The sequence below is a fragment of the Lissotriton helveticus genome, chromosome 3_2 (assembly GCF_964261635.1).
Source record: "Lissotriton helveticus chromosome 3_2, aLisHel1.1, whole genome shotgun sequence".
Classification (NCBI taxonomy): domain Eukaryota; kingdom Metazoa; phylum Chordata; class Amphibia; order Caudata; family Salamandridae; genus Lissotriton; species Lissotriton helveticus.
Window position 1 is genome coordinate 134638838 of NC_136062.1, and position 18825 is coordinate 134657662.

The window sequence follows — 18825 nt, forward strand, 5'->3', positions numbered from 1 at the left end:
GCCCCCAGTAAATGTCCTTGATGCTTACAGCTATTGCCCATTCCACTGTGCATCAAACAGGAACATAGCTTGACAATCTAGCAACTTACATTAACATGCATCAAAAACACTAGACCTATTGGCGTTGCATAGCATCAGCATAAAAAAATAGAATAAAAAGTGGCAATGAAATGGCTATGATGCCTACTGCATCATTCTGTAAGAGCATGCATGCATGATGACGTGCATGCATCAGGATGCATGTGTCTGCCTACGGAATGATGCAAGGACAATTTCGTTTTTTTTATTTATCAATCTAAAATGGTGAAAATCAAAATTCAAATTCTTTGCTCGGTCAAATAGAAATAGAACATAACAGCACATGATATCTGATACAAATCCATAGAGTAACAATAATATACATACAAATTCACATTGATTTTAAAATAATTAAAGGTGTGCTTACTTCCATCCGTGTGCTTTAACGCCTTAACCGCAGCGACAATTCCGCCGCGGTGCGGACGTTCCAAAAGGTGGGCCGCGGGGCTGCGACGGCCGTTGGCCATACGCAGTACCAGGGAGGGAGTGCTCCCGTCGGCCGAGCACGGAACGGGTTAAGTCTCCGGATTAATCATATAACCAATTAAGAAAGGAATAAAACTCCTCAAGTAGGGTACACCATGTGCTTCTAGCTGATACTAAAAAATGAAGGAGAAGGCACCTCAACCTAACACCGTCTAACAGAGGGAGGTTCAGTGCAGGAAAGTTAGCCATCCATAGATTTTATAGGTCCGAATAGCTGCTTTCAGGATGGCACAAACAAAGTATGAAGTTTCATGTGAGCTTACACACTGTAAGTGGAGCAAAGCTACTCTACACCGTTGAAAACCTAGCTTGCGTAACAAAGGCTGGATAAAGTGCTTGCGCTTGACTGTACTATTTGCAAAAAAAAAACAAAGGGCAGAAGTGATTGTGCAGATTGGTTATTACAGGGGTAAATCGAATTTGTGTTTTCACCAGAATCAGGGATATAATTAAAAAACAAAATGGATCCTGCACTGTAACGGAAAAGGATAGATCTTTCCCATATTGTGAGGTCTAAAGATATAAACGGCAGGTATGCCTGGTAAGAAGCATCTATAGTAAGTCGAAACTGAAGGTTTTACCAACTCAGTTCTCATTCTTAATTTTATGCCCTGCTTCATGTACGTTATCATCACTGCTTTAGCACTTTAATGAATACTATTAGGTTCCGAGAACCAGGCAGATAGACCCAGAGTTCCCAAGGTGTCCCGAATATAGCTAAGCCATAGGATAGAAAGGAGTACAAGGCAGTCAACTAGGATATCCCTACGTAGCTTTGCCGCTGGTTTCGTCCAAACACTGACCCACAGTACAAGTGGCGACACACATACTATATCTAATATATAGCCATGATTTCGCTCTGAGCGAATAATAAAGCTAGGAGTAGTGGGTGGTAAACTCAGAAACTGCTGAAGGAAACTATTTCCCTCAGATTGAAGGCCAACGCATTTGTTAAAATCCCAGATACCCGCTCCATAAATGGCTGCACTATTGCACTGAGAGTTGTACACTTTCAGAGGAGGAAGAACAGACCCTTTGCCGGCCGCTCTTAACAGATTACAGACAGTCCCTACAGTTCTACTAAGCTTGGGTGGGGGTTCCAGGACCCTGATGAGCTAAAAGTTAATCCTAGGTAGCAGAAATTGTCAACAGTTTATCGATCTTGCCCATTGAGGCTGATTTTACTCAGCCTTATTTTTCTTGCTCCACAGGACATGATGTGCAACTTTGTACAGCACTGCATCGTCAGAGTAGCCCGGGAATTGGGGAACCCGCTATTATAGGGATACCTGAGGGCGGGAAATTAAATGGGCTGTCAGGCTGTTTATATATATATATATATATATATATATATATATATATAACATGAATAATAGAGGGGGAAATATGCATCCCTGTTGCACTACACTCTTCAGGGGGAAATCAGCATAAATCTCACCATAGGAATTTAAATACACTCTAGCCAAGAGATCTAATGGTAATGAGAACAACATTTTTAACCAGTGGGGGGTTCACTCCTTGATCATTGACCACAGCAACATTGACCACAGTTTGATTCTGTCCACTGAATCAAGGGCAAATCCATAAAAGGAAGGTAGATTGGAGATCGCCTGGTATTGGTGTATTTAGAAATTGTCAAGGCCAGGTTTAAACACTGTTCATTAGTACCTAGGTTTGAGCAGAAACCAAATTGGAAAGGGGAAAGAATGTCGTTGTCCACCATCCAATTTACTAAGCAGTTGCCGATGGCTCTGCCGTTAATTTTAATCGTAGTATAGGGGTAAACATGGCGGCGGGCTGATGCCGGTCGCGCGAGCTCCCGAGCAGAGAGAGGAGAGAGCATAGTATTACTGCGGAAAACAGCTATTTTCCTGAAGTAAATAACATGTATGCGGTCTACGATAGCATCGGAACGGCTATAATATAATATAATTTAAATTTGATTAAGTTCTAGATTTTGGGGGAAAAATGGCTTCCTTCAGAGGACCCATGCGGTGCTGGCGGTAGCAAGCTTCCTGGTTGCAAGAAGCAGAGACAGCACAGAACGTGGAGTGTCGGGGGAAGAGAGGGCTCGAGAACGGAGCAGGCAACAATGAGGAGGATTCTCAGGGGAGAGGCGCAAAATCTATGCACCGGTACACGCAAATTGAGGGGCAGCTTGGTGTCGAGCTTGGAGGTGGGAAGAGAGAGAAGACAGGTACAGGGGTTTAACCCCTTCGGTGCTGATGACGGCTCCCGGCCGTCATGAGTCACGGTGGGCGTGTGCTGATGACAGCCGGGAGCCGTCATGACCACGCCCGCGATCGGAATGTCCAGCACCGGCGCAGAATTCCAGCCACGGCCAAGGTGTTAAGTGGGGGGCTGAGACTGATGGAAAAAGAGCCTCCAGCACTAGTGTCACCATTACAAGAGATAACAGAGGGAAGCAGAGGGAGTGGAGATAAGGTGAGTGTGAGTTGAGGGGCAAACCCCCCCTTAATTATACCCTCAATTGAGTCGGCCACTGTGGAGGTTGGAGCTGAAAGATCCCCCAACAGCGCAGGTGAAAATTGAGTAAGGAGTCGATATCAGCTTCGGTCACTTCTAGAGGGTAAGAATAAGGGTAAGAATAAGAAATCAGATTTCTTCAGCCGTCAGCTTGACCAAGCCAAAAATCGGCCGAGAAAGTTGTTTGAACTAATCAAAACGCAATCCAAGGATCAGCCCCAACCACTCAGTACTCTGGGCGAAGCACCCTCCTGTGAAGACTTCGCCTCTTTCTTTACCCAAAAAACAGACAACATAAAGATCGATCTCCTCATTGACGTAAATCTCTATCCCAAATCGATCTGCACAGCACCCACTGAACCAAAAAACAATGCTACATGGACATCCTTTGCCACCTATTCGGAAGAAGAAATTGGTAGACTGCTCAGCACTTTGAAACCAGCCAATCACCTCTCGGATCCCCTTCCTGCCAACGCTGTCAAAGACCTTACCCCGTCGCTCCTCCCACTTTGGACTAAAATCATCAACAGCTCTCTTCAACAAGGGACCATTCCAGACTCCCTCAAAGTTGGACAAGTCACACCTATACTAAAGAAACCTACAGCCGACCCCACTGATCTAAATAATTATCGTCCCATTACCAATATTCCGACTCTTGCCAAACTACTGGAAAAATGCGCACAAACTCAATTGACTAAGCACATTAAAAAGTTTGATCTCCTCAACACTCATCAATCAGGCTTCAGAGCGGACCACAGCACAGAAACTGCTATGATACACATAATTGACGACGCCCTCCAAATGCTAGATCAAAACGATACCTGCCTCCTTATCCTTCTGGATATCTCCTCTGCATTCGACACCGTCAAACATGAGAACCTACTTGATCTATTAAACACAAGAATGGGTATATCTGGAACTGTGCTCAAGTGGTTCACGTCCTTTCTACACAACAGAACGCAGAAATTCAAGAGCAACAACTTGATGTCCTCTCCAATACCGGTATCTCTAGGCGTCCCACAAGGATCCTCCCTATCCCCAACTCTGTTTAACCTATTCATGGAACCTCTCACCACCTTGCTACAAGCATCCAATGTTCAATTCCACATGTATGCCGATGACACCCAACTTTATCTCAAAGTACAATCACCCAAAGACATTAGACTCCTGAATTCAACGATCAGAAGCACCCAAGCATGGTTGGCCGCTAATCATCTCAAGCTCAATGCTCTTAAAACAGAGTTCCTCTTGATCTCACCTCCTGCGAAGATCACTACCACTCAAAGCTGGCTTAAACACCTAACCGCACTCAATGTTCATCCCACCATTGTAGACTCAGCAAAATCACTAGGCATAACACTTGACACCAACCTAAACATGCAGGAACACATCAACAAAGCAATTAAAGGGGCGAACTACCAGATCAATACCTTAAGGAAACTCAAACCCTTCCTTCCAGCCAAAGATTTCCAAACTGCGGTACAAGCTCTAGTCATTCCTCGAATAGATTACGGCAGCATCGCCCTCTGTGGTCTCCCCCTAACTACCACGGCACCCATAAGAGCTTCTCTAAACGCTGCAGCGAGACTCATCACCGGATCAAGAAAACACTCACACATCTCCCCTGACCTGAGAGCCCTGAACTGGCTACCTTTTGAAGCCAGAATTCATCTGAAAATCGCCTGCATCACGCACAAGGCTGTCCACCTGAGCTCACCCGGATACCTCGCCCAAAAGCTGTCGATTTCCGGAGGCTCTAGAATCACTAGAGGCACAGACAATCTCCTGCTAAAGCCCCGAAGATTCCGTAAGGAAAAAACTTATAAACGCTCCTTCTCTGGAATGGCACCCAGGATCTGGAACTCACTCCCCCCTGAAATAAGGCTTATCTCCTCTACGATACTTTTTAAGAAAGAAGTAAAAGCTATCCTCATGGCGAAATACACTTGAACTACTAGTGGGGATGTTATTGACAGACGCTGCATCATTCAGTTTCACTGACCTGTTTTGCATTTTTGTATGGCTCGTTTAATGACCTGCCTGAGTGCTTACGCTATCAATTATTTGGACTTGTATTTGTACTCGTATCATCACTAATGTATCTGGTGGTCTTTGCTCCCACATGTACAATATCCCCAATATTATTTGCTCACACGTTGTTCTTTTCGTCTGTAAAGCGCTCTGATATCTGCAAAGATCTTGTTCGCGCTATATAAAACTTTCAAAATAAATAAATAAAATAAGGGAAAGGAGGTAGGGGAGGTGGAAGCAGGGAGCAGGGCGTTAAAGAGGCGGTAGTAGCAATCTCCCCTAAAAAGAAGGTTCCGAAGTCAGGAGGAAAGCTGAGACGTTGTGGGCCAAAAGGGGAGCGTGCGCTTGCCAAACCTACGCCGTCGTTATGATATTTTAAAATCATGGAACAGTTCGAAATTTCCCAGGAAAAGGGGAACAAATCTCAGAATGCCCCGCTTCCTTTGGAGAACTGATTTTGTAGTGTAGTTCCTATCATCCCAATAGGCTCTGCGCATTGGAATAATACCTACAGCAGTAAAGGCCTAGACCAGACGTTAACTAGGTCTACTACTGTCGATACTAGACTTAAAGTTTTGGGTTTGCCAGCTTAGCTCAGAGTTCACTAGAAACTTTCTCGAATGTTCAAGGAGGACTTAACTTCCCTGATTAGACAAGAAGGGATTTAGTTTCTGACAACCATAGAACATGACAACTTTGCTCTCCCCTAATCAAGAGTATATCTCGAGAGTCGTGTGAACAAAAGGCAATTTATTTTACTCAGTCAGTACGTGCATTCTTAGTCTCATCAGATTGTAGAGAAAAGGAAGAGACGGCCGTGTTCAATAAAAAGGTGTTATTTATTGATCAGTCTCTTTTCTCATACAAGAGAAATGGATCGATATTATTGCAATACTTATAGTTAAGTAAAGTGCATACATTAAAAGCAATAGTATAAAATAATACTGTAAAAACATTGATATGGTTTCTAAGCCATAAGATGTTTAAAATGAATAAAATATATTACATACACATATACATTTGACTAAACGTACTCAACTGGTGTTTCTAAATACGCCTACCCCGTGTACCTGACCTAAGCCTAATACGTGGGCGGGAATAGAAAGTTACAGTTTAAGTTAAGTTTGTTTTTGCCAAGTGAATAACTAAAGAATTCTCTGTGAGGGGTTATTCAGTTCTGTACCTGGAATCTAGGTTGAATGAGGGATGGTATCTCTCTCTCTGGTCTCGATATTCCAGGCTGCCTGCGAGGGCTACCCGGAAACGCCGGTGCTGGATTTCTCGGCAGGAAAAAGCAGCTTCTCTCAGCGCGTCAGGAAGGCGGGGCTGCGCCAGCGGGGTCTGCTCTGCTCTTCGCTTCGGCAAGTATGGCTGCTCCGTCTCGTCACCACGCGTGTGTTTGCATAGGGCAATATCGGTAATATTTATACCTTTAAGGTGCCGAGATTGACGTAAGGATGGACATAGATACGTCAATAAGGATGTCATACGACTTGCTCGTTAGCACATTCTTTTACTGAAGTTCTCGGTGAAATCAAAACAATGGCGCAGGGTTTTGCCCAGGTTGTCATAGGTTTGATTTGTTATGAGAACTCCGTATGCCTTATCAGGGGCTGGAGGAATATCGCTTGTCTAATTAGATCGCAAGCGTTATGACCTAATCAGATAACACGTTCCTGTGCCGTAGTGTGACTGCGTCAGATAACGGTATCTGCATCATGGGGGTTTTCTGCCTCATGGGCTGACTACTTAGTTAACTTGTTAGTTTGCTAACCAGAATAGGGTCAGGAATAGGGGGATCGATTCAGAACCTATAGGAATACATCACACCCACTCCACGCTAACTATGGTCATATTTACTAATCTATGCATAGTATAACATAGTACAACATACTATAGAGTCTAGTGAATACCTTACCACCCCAAAATACATAAATGCATTTTGAAATTTTCAAATATACGGAAAAATTGCAGTCATATGTATTGTATGCACTCAAGCTGTAGAATAATGCCAAAGTAATCGCATTTGTATACATTATTGCTATTTTGTATATGAGAATTACACATGAAATGGCTCTTAATACAGAAGAAAAGTTCGAGACCATTTCATCACAGAATATAATAACAACAAACATACCAGCGGGCAGCTAATGTCTATAAGCTATCTAAAATTTTAAAACCATAGTTCTCTAAGAATAGTTCTTACTTTAAGCAGAAGATAGTGTCCCGAAAAATATGCAAAAATATTTTGGGGCTGCTGAAAAATTGCTGTCCGTGAACTGGAGGGAAAATTGTTCATGTGACTTTATTTTTAAAGTTGAAGGCCGAATTCAGGGAACGCCGTGTGCGAGCTTGTTCAAAAGTCTCTATTTTTGTTCTGGCGAGAACATCATATCATTTAGGCTTTCGAAAAAACTGTCAACAGCTTCCTGGGAAAGTTCCACTAACTCGGATATAGGTGTAATCATGCATTCGTGCGCATGATTGTCTCCATTGACATTCTGATTCGCATTGCTGACAGAAGGTCGTACCTGATCGATGCTGCTTTTATCTTGAACTTCACTACCCATCAATCGTAGTGGTGAAGCTTCCACGAATGCCGTCATCAGGATTGGTAGCCTTTGAGGGCAGCACAAAGCATGAACCTTGATCGGGCTCAACAATGTTTCTGCATCCATTGGCGCATCCGATTGTAGCGTCAGACAGGTGTCTAACACGCATTCTCCTCCGCATAGCAGACACCTTAATACAGGTAAAACACATCTTTGCCACATTGGTCGAAATGATAGAAACCAAGTCATGTTCAGGTCTCTAAGCCGGGAGAGTCCCAGGATTTTTGATATCCGGTCCCGGTATCCAATGGCTAGGATTGTTTCTTCCCTTGTCGCAAGAGTTTTGTCTGTGACATGGGTTGCCATAACGAAAAATAAGGACTAAGAATAGGATTCCTGCAATTAGTCCCAAGATCAGGGGAAGTCCGCCAAAAATCGAATGGACGAAATCTGGAAAAATACCCAGTATGGCTTTGAATGGTGTTAATGCCATAGAAAATACTGTCTTAAATACCTTTGAGACCCCATTGGTATCAGAAATATTTAAGATTTCGTTTAGAATTTCCGCAAAATGTATGGGGGAATTAGTTGATAACAATGAATGTATCTCTGCAGTCGTCCTTGCGACTTGTAGATCATACGTTTCTTTTGATGACGTGAGCCTTGTAGGCGTCTGAAGAAGCACTGTTTTCATTCTGCTTAAAGTATCTATTCGAATAGAAGTAATTTTCAAATTGGGCCATGCCCTTGCCTCCCTGTCTGGAAAGGAGCTGGGGAACAATGAGCGTCCACAGCACTTGACCTTCGCAGTCGTAGTTACTAGATAAGGAGTCCCGGGCATAAGACTACAACATCTGCGGTCTACAATTAGAATGTAACTCCCATTATATAGTCTTTGAAAGAATGGTTCTATTTCTGTTGCAGGTGCGCCTTGCTGGTGACATGAAAGGTTGTATGAATTCCCTTCACAGGCTCCATGCAAACTAATTCCGTTACACAGAAGTGTGCCACTTAGTGACATCGCACAATTGTTGCCACTAAGAAACACTTTCTGTCCTTTATTACTGACACATGCATGTGAATAGGGCAGGTTCCATGTTGTTTTAAGGTACCCCTTTCCCAATTTCTCGTACATGCCAGCCTGTATATATTTTTGGCAGTATTGAAACCTGAAGGTTGAGATTGGAATATTTATTATCCCATGTATTATCCATTCACTGACAGGTCGTTCTGACATTGTCACTGGTAATCTTTCGAGTTTCTCAATGCTCAGGATTGTATAATCAGCACCCTTTTGTGCCATACTGATTTGTCTATCAGTAAGGTTAAAGATTTGGAATAGTGACGTTGTGTTGATTAAACGCCAAGGCACATAGCCTGAACGCAGATTTTGTAACGTCCAGCCAAGCTGTACAATAGAGCGCAATTGTGACTGACCGTGTTGTAATAACAGTAAGTCTTGCGACAATATGTCGATTGCTGAAGACACAATGCTGTCCAAAGAAAAAATTCTGGAGGACAGAGTCATTAACCCATTGTCCACTACAGAAAGTGATTTTTCCAAATTAATACGGTCAATTTCCCGTATTCTCTCTGCTGTTTCTATTTGAGTAACCTTCCAGGCCTCATTGTATGCTGCATATACAGAGGCTGCTATGAAACGTTTTTGACGCTGTTTGCGCGGTCCCATAATGAAATCACGCAAGTCAGCACCATCAGTAAGTAAAGTTAGGTGTTGTTTAATTTCTGCCAGTGTGGAAGTTTGTAGCCATTGAAGGCATAATTTTCCCACACTGTAGGTGGTTATTATCCCTGGGTGATGTCTTTGGGGATATCTCGGGTCTGGCCTGGTCATTTTGAACCCCTGTGTTTTGTTCAGGAATCTGTCTTGACAGTTATTTGTATCTGTGGGCCAGATCAACCACTGTTTCCAATCAGGATGTGTTCTGTTTTGGTTTAATACATAATTTACGTCTATCTCTTCATCTGTAGAGCTATTGCTGAACATTGTTGGCTTTGGAATAGACGGTTTATTTAAGTCTTTGATTTTGGCTAGGCCAAGACAGGTAGTTTGTTGAACAGTGTCATTTAAAAATATCATTTGTTCTGGGATCATGCAGGCTCTAAACAGAGATTCTATACCCTGCACTTGCCATTCTTTTGTACCCCAAACACTTTTCAATTCAACATTTTTGTCCCAATAATCAAAACCAAAAGTATTCATTTGTTCAAAAAATGAGTCTGAATATATCAATTTTGTGTTGGTTATCATGGTCTTTGTCCCTGTCTTGTTTGACAATTTAAAATAGAATGCTTCAGCATTACTTGTGTTAAAACCTGAAAAGTATGAATATTTGTCATAGAAGGTCCTTGAGCTTCCTTTTGGAGGGGTTGCACAATGTTCCCATTGATTATAATTTAAAACATTTCTAGGTTGTGCAGATCTATGTAAAAAATGGTTACCATAGTGGTTATAACAGTACATACTATCATAATTTGTAGAACCCTGCAAATAATCATGTTTGGTAAATTTAGCAGACATTACTAAGTCAGACATCATATTATTAATGCTTTCTAAGTCCCAATCATCAGCAAATGAGCTTGGTTTTACAAAGTCACTCAAGGAGATCTTAATTTGGTGTGGATATTTCAGGATTTCGACCGGACCATAAATTTCATAGTCAGTGTTGTCCCAGGCTACCCCACCCGGTATCGGATTGGCTGTGAAGTTGACTGAAGAAAGTTCTCTTTTCTCGATGTGTGAAGATGTGTGTGGTTTGAGGATCAAGTTGATTTTCTGACTTGCTGTGTCCATTTTTGCATATTTTCCCTCAATGAAGCGTCCCAAAGTTAGTATCATGATGAGCCAAAGTATGAGGATAAATGCACCAAAACCCACCCAAAATTCAATCCATGGGGAAATCAGATATGTTTCTTTCAGTTGTTTCAAAAGTTCTTTAGCTTTATCTTTAAAGGTTATTGATGATGGCTGTGTCTTTGATTCACTGAAGCCTTCAGAGGAATCATCGAAGTTTATGAAGTAGCCGGATGCTGTTCTGTCAATTGTTCCAATTGCTTCAGGATTACTGTTTTTTGCATTTTCACTTGGTACTTCATTATAGATTGGTGTGTCTCTGCTAAATGTTTTTATTTGGGCTTTCAGAGGTCTGAGTTCTATTGCATTGTTGCATAGTCCTTGTTGTTTTTCTGTAGGCGTTTCGAATGTGATGAGCCTCTTCGTTAGGACCTCTGTACTGGTAGCAAACCTTGGTGTTCTGCTACTTATTGGGAGTCCACTTGGCCTACTGTTTGTTATCGGCCACATGTTGTGGTTTTACCAGGTCGATGGATACAACTCGGTTCTCCTTTTTTCCAGCAAGTGGCGGTAGTACAACTGATCTTGTCCCGTTGACAGACAAGACTGGAACTGCTTTTCTGTAAGAAGGCCCAAATTCCTTCTTTACCGCGATCTTTTCCCTGACTAGATCCCCGACTTTTGGAATCCAGACAGGTCTTGCTGGGACAGGTGGTGGTTCTTCAGTGGTTGTTGGCTGTTGTTTCAACTTTATGTTGCTCAGGTCTTTTCTTGTTTTGTTTAATTCCTGCAAAATAGCCAAACGGTCTTTGATATCAAAGCATTTTTCTTCTACCACTGAAGTCTGACTATCAATGTCAGAGATCAACATCCTAGTTCCAAATAATAATTCGTACGCACTGAATCCCTTCAGAGAATTTCTTGGCAAGTTATTTAGACTACGTTGGACACTTATTAGATGTTTGACCCACCCAGCTCCCGAACCTAATACCTTTGCCGTTATAGATTGCTTTATGTCACGGTTTTTTCTTTCAACAATTCCGTTCCCCTCAGGGTGAAATGGACAAGAGTACCGCAATGCCACGCCCATGCTGACCATGGCCTCCTTATAAGCTCTAGAGCTAAAAGCAGGACCGTGGTCCGAATGCAGCATGCCAATTGCGTATGTGCCGATAAAGACTCGCAAATCTTTTATAACAGTTCTGGCGTCAGCCGTTCGCTGGGGCCACATCCATATGAATCTCGTGCATGAATCCACTGCGACCAAGATATATTTATAGTTACCGTCCCTTTGTAAGGGACCGCAGTGATCTAGATAAACACAGGCTAATGGTTTATCCGAGATTAGAAGGGGCGTCTGAGCTGGACGTCTCACCGTTGATACTTTCATTTTTTGACATATTTCACATTCTAGAACATAGTTCCTTGTTTGTCTTCTCATTTGTGGCCACCAGTATCTCTGTTTTAATAATGATACTGTGGCTGAGACGCCAGCATGGATGGAAGCAAGCCCTTCGTGTGCCGCTATTATTAGTCCTAACCTATGTTCCATGTTTGGAATTGCCCTATCCCCCACTCCAGGGATTCGAGCAAAAGGAACATTGTTTGCATCAGTTATGTATGAGTATTTTACTGGAAAGCCTTTCGGGAGTGTTTCTATCGAATCCTTTTCTGAAGCGCTGACAGCTTGTAATATTTCGCTGTCTATTTTTGTTTTTGACCGGGTGATGGCAGCTACGGAAGCCGTTTGCACAGCTGCCTTCGCGGCCTCATCAGCCAATGAATTCCCTGCAACGTGAACGCCATCACGTTGATGACTCAGTGTGTGTATCACGTGAGTCATTGGTAGTTCTTTTTGTAAAAGAGCTATTTGTTCCCATAGCAGTTTCTGCTTTATTGGTGCATCTGTGTCATCTTTGTAACCGTTTCGAATCCATGTCTGCAAAACCTTGTTATATGATTTGACGCAGTAATATGAATCTGACACTATAAGTGTCGGGAATTCGCGATCCGCATTATCTAGCGCCATTTTCAAAGCTAATATTTCAGTTTGTTGTTCTGAATTAGTTTCTACTGAGTGTGTTTTTGTTAATAGAGGTTTTAGTTTCCCTCCGCGCCACACTTCTTTTGTAATCCCACATGTGGGGTTGTATGCCTGTTCGCCCCAAACGGGGGGTTGAGCATGTCCGTCTGTATAAATTACACAGGCGTAATGTCGTAAAGGCAGAATATCGATTGGCAGAGGATATGTTTTTTCATATTCTAGATTTTTTTAATTCTTCTAGTTCTGGATCAACGTAGTAGTACACTTTGTCCGTTGTGATTGAATTCACCCATTGTATCCATTCTGGATTCAATGTTGTTGTTGGTAAATTACACGGTGTTGTTAGTGCCTCAAAGGCTGATTCTGCTGTTCTGACTGTGATATGTCTACCGTCCGCTTGATCTTTTTTCTCTAGCTATTGCGGTTTGAACTGCATGAACCATTTTTTCTTTGTTGCTGAATTTCTGTTCAGCTTCTGTGTACAAGTGTGATTTGAATGCAATTGGTACCTTTTCTCCCTCATTAGAGGTCAGGTATGTGAATCCGCATCTCCCTGGGATGACTCGAATCACAAGATTGCGTGTGTTATCACGTGTTTCTAATTTTGTTTTAATTAGCATGTCTGTTTGTAGGGATCTCAAAATTTCTGTGTGTATTTGAGTCCAATTGGATCTTTTAAAATCTGGTTTTATCAGATCATAAAGGGGTTTGACCCTTTCTGCGTAATTTGCAATGTATGTTCTTCCGCAATTTAGGAAGCCTAGAATCGACTGTAGGTTTTTTAGTGTTCTAGGTGCTTGGATTACGGCACATTTCTCTAGGAAATTGTCAGCCAGGCTTTTGCCTTCACTTGATAATTCATATCCTAAGAACAGGACTGTCAGATGGGCAATTCTGGATTTTTTAAAGTTGAATTTGTAACCCTCTGCAGCGAACCCAAGTATTATGGTGTTCACTCTTTTCAAGTGAGTCTCCAAGTCATCATCTGTTAAGTAAATGTCATCGACATAAGATAATGCTTCATCATCATATATTTGTAGTAATTCTGTTACTCTCGCTGAGAATACTCCCGGGATGTTCTTGTACCCCTGGGCTAACCGACAGAATTGTTTTTGAGTGCCATTTATTGAGAATGCAGTTAAATATCTGCTCTCTGGTGCTATGTTTTGACAAAAGAATCCATTAGAGATGTCTAAGGTTGTTTTGTATTTTTTGCGCACTATGTTATTCATTAGTGCAGCACTATGCGAATTTTGCACTGCAAAAGTTTTGCAACATGTGTTAAGGTGTCGGTAATCCAAAACTAGACGATATGAATTGTCTGGTTTGGAGACCGGAAACAAAGGGTTGTTCATTTGTGAGGTGCAAGTTTCAATCACCCCCTGGTATTCTAGCTGATCTAGTATTTCATTTACCTGTTTTTTAGCTTCTTGCTTAATTGGGTACTGCCTTTGTGCAGTAGGTTGTGATTTTAACTGGATTTTGTGAGGAGGAGAGTCCTCATCCCATCCCACGTGATTTTTATATAAAGCAGGAGCTAGAGCCACTGCCCACTTTCTAGCAAGTGTGTATTTTTTATGAATTGGGATATGATTTGAGAAGGCAGGCATAATTACTTCTTCGCCATGAGGGCACTCCCTGACAAACTCTGGTGGCCAGTCTTTTTCAGCTAGAAGGATATCATAGCCCTTGGAGAGATTATCCCAAAATAGTCCCCTTATTTTCCTAGTCTTATCTCCCTCTATACGCAATGTTATTTCGTATAACTTGTGAGGTTTGCTAACTCTGGTGTCCGCAGTTTCCACTTGAAGATATTCATTCGTGTCCACTGTCTCCAGATGAGTCATAAGGACTTTGCGAGCTATGCTCACTTCTGCTGCGCTGTCTAGCATTGTCTGAGACCATTCTCCGTTTTTCAGTTGTGTCCTCAGTATTCTCGGCATTGTTAACTACCTTGATACTGGCTACCTTCTTTTTTGGAAATTGTAATTTCTTTTTTAGCTGAGCAGGTTCCTTGTCTTTGGACTTGGCGTGCTCTTCTCTTTGTTCTGATCGTCCTCTTCTTTCCGATTTCTGCGAGGAAGTCTGAAAAGATTGAGAGGGACGTGTATCAATGTCTTGATATCTATCAGGCTTTTTAATATTATCCCTATTTCTAAGGTTATATCTTTTCCCAGAGGGGTCACTCTGAGGAGACCTGTGTCTTTGGTTCGGAGATTTTTCTCTTCGCCTAGGAGACCTTCCTCGGGACTGGAATTTCTTTTCTTTAGGATTGGATTGTTTGTTTCCATCCCAGTTCTTTTTTGGTGATGTAGAATTATTATTAAAAAATATTTTTTCAGGACTTTCAATTAGTTGCGGTTTTACTGGTATTCCACCTAAACTATCTCTACCTAGTTCCTCATAGGATTTTTCTATGATTCTGGCAATTTCAGCTGGTTGGTCTGCTATATCTGTCTCTTTTAACCTCTGGCGAATCGCCACGTTTGCTGCTTCTCCTTTTATGTTCGCTAATAGTATTGCCGAGACCTGCTTGAAGTCTTTTAGTAATTTCATACCAAGAGTTAAAGCGGGTTCAGGACCATATTCATCTTGAATTTGTTTTAGCACATCTGGTATTACCGAAATGGATGGAACACCGTGCGTTTTTGTGTAGATGGAAGCAAAGACTGTACCCCAAGTGTCACAGTCCTCAATGTGTGGTGCGATTCCCATTGGAAGACAGATAGTCAGAATCCTGTGATTTTCTAGCGGGGTAGTGTCTGGAAACACCGCCTCTATTTGGGTGATTTTCTGCGCTAGCCAGAATGGTATTTGTTCCCGTTTAGCCGGTACTTTACCTAGGCAGGACTGGATGTTCTGTGGTGTAATTTTATTTGTGTTCCCCTGGTGAGGGGTCAGCTGTGGGAGTTTAATCGCTGGCTGAATTGTTGAAGTCCGCATCACATATTGGACTAATTGTCTGTGTATTTTTATTAGTTGTTTTAGCTGTGTTAAAAGGTTTGGTGCAGACATCCCATCGATGTCTGGATGTGGTGTGTATCCGGCTAGGACCGGCCACGTTGCTCCTGGTCTACCTAAAGGACCGAGCCTGGTGATGTGATTATTATGTTTTAGGGCGCCATCAAATAAGAGCAAATGCTCTTGAAATTTGAGTGGTACTTCCACCTCCTCGAAAGGAGTGTACGTTTCAGGAGGTTCCTCTATTTTGTAATAGTGGAAGTACTTTGTTACAGGATTTGCTGCTGGAAAATTTATCCATGAATAGTATACCTCTGTCTGCCGATATTCGTGTGCCTCAATTACGAATATGACTGTGCCACCTCTAGGTGTCAGTCCATTTTCTATAAGTTTTATGGTTATAGATTTCCTTTTGATGACCGGGATGAGTATTATATCCGGGTCTGCGTCTTGCATGGTAGCATCAGCTGCTGCGAGTTCAGTTGCTAATCTAACTGCCTCTCTTTCATCCTCATTGTCTGACATTTTACTGTCCAAAGGGGTTTTTTCTTTTGTTTGCAGATCAGGTTTCTTATGGAAACAAAGTTTAGATGCACAATATTTTGGAACTGTTTTTATCCTTCAACGTTGACTTGTACCAAGAACCATACATAGGAGTTCCCTCCTGCGAGGTCTGGCGGATATAACCTTTCACCCACTCCAGACGTCTTTGGAGTATTTGGAAAAAGGGGTCTGAGTGAGAAAGCACGACTGAGTTACTCTAAATGTCTTACGTTAGTTTTATCGCCCTTTCCAAACGCGTTGGGCGCCATGTAGTGTAGTTCCTATCATCCCAATAGGCTCTGCGCATTGGAATAATACCTACAGCAGTAAAGGCCTAGACCAGACGTTAACTAGGTCTACCACTGTCGATACTAGACTTAAAGTTTTGGGTTTGCCAGCTTAGCTCAGAGTTCACTAGAAACTTTCTCGAAAGTTCAAGGAGGACTTAACTTCCCTGATTAGACAAGAAGGGATTTAGTTTCTGACAACCATAGAACATGACAACTTTGCTCTCCCCTAATCAAGAGTATATCTCGAGAGTCGTGTGAACAAAAGGCAATTTATTTTACTCAGTCAGTACGTGCATTCTTAGTCTCATCAGATTGTAGAGAAAAGGAAGAGACGGGCGTGTTCAATAAAAAGGTGTTATTTATTGATCAGTCTCTTTTCTCATACAAGAGAAATGGATCGATATTATTGCAATACTTATAGTTAAGTAAAGTGCATACATTAAAAGCAATAGTATAAAATAATACTGTAAAAACATTGATATGGTTTCTAAGCCATAAGATGTTTAAAATGAATAAAATATATTACATACACATATACATTTGACTAAACGTACTCAACTGGTGTTTCTAAATACGCCTACCCCGTGTACCTGACCTAAGCCTAATACGTGGGCGGGAATAGAAAGTTACAGTTTAAGTTAAGTTTGTTTTTGCCAAGTGAATAACTAAAGAATTCTCTGTGAGGGGTTATTCAGTTCTGTACCTGGAATCTAGGTTGAACGAGGGATGGTATCTCTCTCTCTGGTCTCGATATTCCAGGCTGCCTGCGAGGGCTACCCGGAAACGCCGGTGCTGGATTTCTCGGCAGGAGAAAGCAGCTTCTCTCAGCGCGTCAGGAAGGCGGGGCTGCGCCAGCGGGGTCTGCTCTGCTCTTCGCTTCGGCAAGTATGGCTGCTCCGTCTCGTCACCACGCGTGTGTTTGCATAGGGCAATATCGGTAATATTTATACCTTTAAGGTGCCGAGATTGACGTAAGGATGGACATAGATACGTCAATAAGGATGTCATACGACTTGCTCGTTAGCACATTCTTTTACTGAAGTTCTCGGTGAAATCAAAACAATGGCCGCAGGGTTTTGCCCAGGTTGTCATAGGTTTGATTTGTTATGAGAACTCCGTATGCCTTATCAGGGGCTGGAGGAATATCGCTTGTCTAATTAGATCGCAAGCGTTATGACCTAATCAGATAACACGTTCCTGTGCCGTAGTGTGACTGCGTCAGATAACGGTATCTGCATCATGGGGGTTTTCTGCCTCATGGGCTGACTACTTAGTTAACTTGTTAGTTTGCTAACCAGAATAGGGTCAGGAATAGGGGGATCGATTCAGAACCTATAGGAATACATCACAATTTACCCCGTTAGTAGGACTTATACAGGGCGAAGAGATACAAACCGAAAGCGTAAATCCAGAGACAACCCCTACTCTCAGTCCAGATTTGTGTTCTAGCCTTACCCCAACTAGCACTAATGTGTTATCCCAAGAAAGTACGAAATTTGAGAGGGGTGGAGAAAATAAATCAAAGCGACAATAGTGTGTGTGGCAATGGGGGGTCAGAATTCTATGGAAAAGATGTTCCTAAGAACGCAACAAGATATTTTTACAAAATTTGAGATATCGGAGTCTAAACAAAAGGGGATACGAGATAAATGCAAGATTCTCGAGGAGGAGTTGGACGACCTCGCGCTGCGTACTGGAATTCTAGAAGAGGAGGTTATAGCTCTCTCAGTAGTAGTAACAGGCAACTCAAAGGATATTGAGCTACTCAGAAAACAGAACAGATCGTTGCAAGACAACCTAGAAAGACTGGATACTCAATCACAACGCAATAATTTGAGATTTCTCAAAATTCTGGAGGGGGTTGAGAAAGGAGATGTCAAGGCCTTTATATGTGGCCTGTTGAGGGAGGAAGTTTTGAAGGACAGGCCAGAAATTGATTGGAAGAAGGAGATTCAGGGGGCCTAAAGGGGCCCCATTAGGATGAACCCGGATCGGAAGTTCCTAAGGAAAATTCTGATTAACTTTTTGGCTTTTGCTGTGAAAGAGCTTGTGCTGGAATGGGCCTTAAAGGAGGGATCCTTGAGCCATGACGGGTTTTCTTATCAAATCAGGTCTGACCTGGGTAAGAGGACAGCCCAGAGACAGTGGGAACTGGGTTCCAGAATGCATGAGTTGAGAAGTAAGGGAGCCCAGGTCCAGTTAAAATTCCCAGCCATGTTAAAAATAATGTGGCGGAACAAAATGCACAACATAAGTAACCCAGAGGAAGTAGATATATTCATATCACAGATGGAATGATAAGACATATGCTCTAAGATTGTGTTAAAACGGTATGAGTCCTTAATTAAGGTGTATTGACATTAAGTCACATGTATAGAGTGGGTGTTTCCTTTCTTTAAAATATTTTCATTTTTCTTAGGTCTTTCCTCTCTGGGTGAGATGGGGGAGATCGCAAAGGACGGGATGCATCGCCCAAGGTATGGAGAGGGGGTTTCCCAGGGGGAGGGGGAAATTGGGGGCACTGGGTATGGGGAGCAA

The 18825-nt window shown here is 42.3% G+C and overlaps 1 protein-coding gene across 5 annotated transcripts in view; it reads right to left on the reverse strand.

The window, feature by feature from the left end:
* The window catches only part of TJP1 (tight junction protein 1), a 736246-nt gene that overhangs the window by 465434 nt on the left and 251987 nt on the right, over positions 1-18825 (reverse strand). The gene's annotated exons all lie outside the window — the stretch shown is intronic.